Source organism: Oncorhynchus keta, unplaced genomic scaffold (genome assembly GCF_023373465.1).
Source record: "Oncorhynchus keta strain PuntledgeMale-10-30-2019 unplaced genomic scaffold, Oket_V2 Un_contig_14706_pilon_pilon, whole genome shotgun sequence".
NCBI classification, from domain to species: Eukaryota; Metazoa; Chordata; class Actinopteri; order Salmoniformes; family Salmonidae; genus Oncorhynchus; species Oncorhynchus keta.
Window position 1 is genome coordinate 60,001 of NW_026278891.1, and position 2,500 is coordinate 62,500.

At 44.3% G+C, this 2,500-nt stretch overlaps 2 non-coding genes across 2 annotated transcripts; both read left to right on the top strand.

Annotated features, from left to right (window-relative positions):
• Positions 1-29: 29 nt before the first annotated feature.
• Positions 30-102, top strand: trnar-ccu (transfer RNA arginine (anticodon CCU)). Its single transcript has one exon. It is a non-coding gene; the product is annotated as a tRNA-Arg (tRNA).
• Positions 103-1,707: 1,605 nt separating this feature from the next.
• Positions 1,708-1,780, top strand: trnar-ccu (transfer RNA arginine (anticodon CCU)). The gene has a single exon. It is a non-coding gene; the product is annotated as a tRNA-Arg (tRNA).
• The last annotated feature ends 720 nt before the right edge of the window (positions 1,781-2,500 follow it).

Consider the following 2,500-nt stretch of genomic DNA (forward strand, 5'->3'; position numbering starts at 1 on the left):
GTTCGTACTGTTTGCAGAAGGTAAACAGTGCCCCAGTGGCCTAATGGATAAGGCACTGGCCTCCTAAGCCAGGGATTGTGGGTTCAAGTCCCATCTGGGGTGGGTGGAAGCAGAGTGGCGCAGCGGAAGCGTGCTGGGCCCATAACCCAGAGGTCGATGGATCGAAACCATCCTCTGCTAAACAGTTTCTTTTTAGATTTTAAGTGCAAACAAAAAATTTAAAAAATGTGTCGTTTCATGGGCATGTCTCAGTTCCATTATACATTTTTTTGACCTCTTCCAACAGTTCGTATTGGTCATACTGTTTACACAGTACCCCAGTGGCCTAAGACACTGGCCTCCTAAGCCATGGATTGTGAGTTCTAGTCTTTTCTTAAGTGGCTGAGAGCAGAGTGGCGCAGCGGAAGCGTGCTGGGCCCATAACCCAGAGGTCGATGGATCGAAACCATCCTCTGCTAAACAGTTTATTTTTAGATTTTAATTGCAAACAAAAAATTTAAAAAAACGTGTCGTTTCATGGGCATGTCTCAGTTCCATTATACATTTTTTTGACCTCTTCCAACAGTTCGTATTGGTCATACTGTTTACACAGTACCCCAGTGGCCAAAGACACTGGCCTCCTAAGCCATGGATTGTGAGTTCTAGTCTTTTCTTAAGTGGCTGAGAGCAGAGTGGCTCAGCGGAAGGGTGTTGGGCCCATAACCCAGAGGTCGATGGATCGAAACCATCCTCTGCTAAACAGTTTATTTTTAGATTTTAAGTGCAAACAAAAAATTTAAAAAAATGTGTCGTTTCATGGGCATGTCTCAGTTCCATTATACATTTTTTTGACCTCTTCCAACAGTTCGTATTGGTCATACTGTTTACACAGTACCCCAGTGGCCTAAGACACTGGCCTCCTAAGCCATGGATTGTGAGTTCTAGTCTTTTCTTAAGTGGCTGAGAGCAGAGTGGCGCAGCGGAAGCGTGCTGGGCCCATAACCCAGAGGTCGATGGATCGAAACCATCCTCTGCTAAACAGTTTCTTTTTAGATTTTAAGTGCAAACAAAAAATTTAAAAAAAAATTTGTTTCATGGGCATGTCTCAGTTCCATTATACCTTTTTTTGACCTCTTCCAACAGTTCGTATTGGTCATACTGTTTACACAGTACCCCAGTGGCCTCAGACACTGGCCTCCTAAGCCATGGATTGTGAGTTCTAGTCTTTTCTTAAGTGGCTGAGAGCAGAGTGGCTCAGCGGAAGCGTGCTGGGCCCATAACCCAGAGGTCGATGGATCGAAACCATCCTCTGCTAAACAGTTTATTTTTAGATTTTAAGTGCAAACAAAAAATTTAAAAAAATGTGTCGTTTCATGGGCATGTCTCAGTTCCATTATACATTTTTTTGACCTCTTCCAACAGTTCATATTGGTCATACTGTTTACACAGTACCCCAGTGGCCTAAGACACTGGCCTCCTAAGCCATGGATTGTGAGTTCTAGTCTTTTCTTAAGTGGCTGAGAGCAGAGTGGCGCAGTGGAAGCGTGCTGAGCCCATAACCCAGAGGTCAATGGATCGAAACCATCCTCTGCTAAACAGTTTGTTTTTAAAAATGAAACGCAAACAGAAATGAGAAAGCTAAATTTCATTTGCGTCTCTCAGTGCTATCCAGTACACATTGTTTTTCCTGCTTCTATCAGTTCGTACTGTTTGCAGAAGGTAAACAGTGCCCCAGTGGCCTAATGGATAAGGCACTGGCCTCCTAAGCCAGGGATTGTGGGTTCAAGTCCCATCTGGGGTGGGTGGAAGCAGAGTGGCGCAGCGGAAGCGTGTCTGGGCCCATAACCCAGAGGTCGATGGATCGAAACCATCCTCTGCTAAACAGTTTATTTTTAGATTTTAAGTGCAAACAAAAAATTTAAAAAATGTGTCGTTTCATGGGCATGTCTCAGTTCCATTATACATTTTTTGACCTCTTCCAACAGTTCGTATTGGTCATACTGTTTACACAGTACCCCAGTGGCCTAAGACACTGGCCTCCTAAGCCATGGATTGTGAGTTCTAGTCTTTTCTTAAGTGGCTGAGAGCAGAGTGGCGCAGTGGAAGCGTGCTGGGCCCATAACCCAGAGGTCAATGGATCGAAACCATCCTGTGCTAAACAGTTTGTTTTTAAAAATGAAACGCAAACAGAAATTAGAAAGCTAAATTTCATTTGCGTCTCTCAGTGCTATCCAGTACACATTGTTTTTCCTGCTTCTATCAGTTCGTACTGTTTGCAGAAGGTAAACAGTGCCCCAGTGGCCTAATGGATAAGGCACTGGCCTTCTAAGCAGGGATTGTGGGTTCAAGTCCCATCTGGGGTGGGTGGAAGCAGAGTGGCGCAGCGGAAGCGTGCTGGGCCCATAACCCAGAGGTCGATGGATCGAAACCATCCTCTGCTAAACAGTTTCTTTTTAGATTTTAAGTGCAAACAAAAAATTTAAAAAATGTGTCGTTTCATGGGCATGTCTCAGTTCCATTA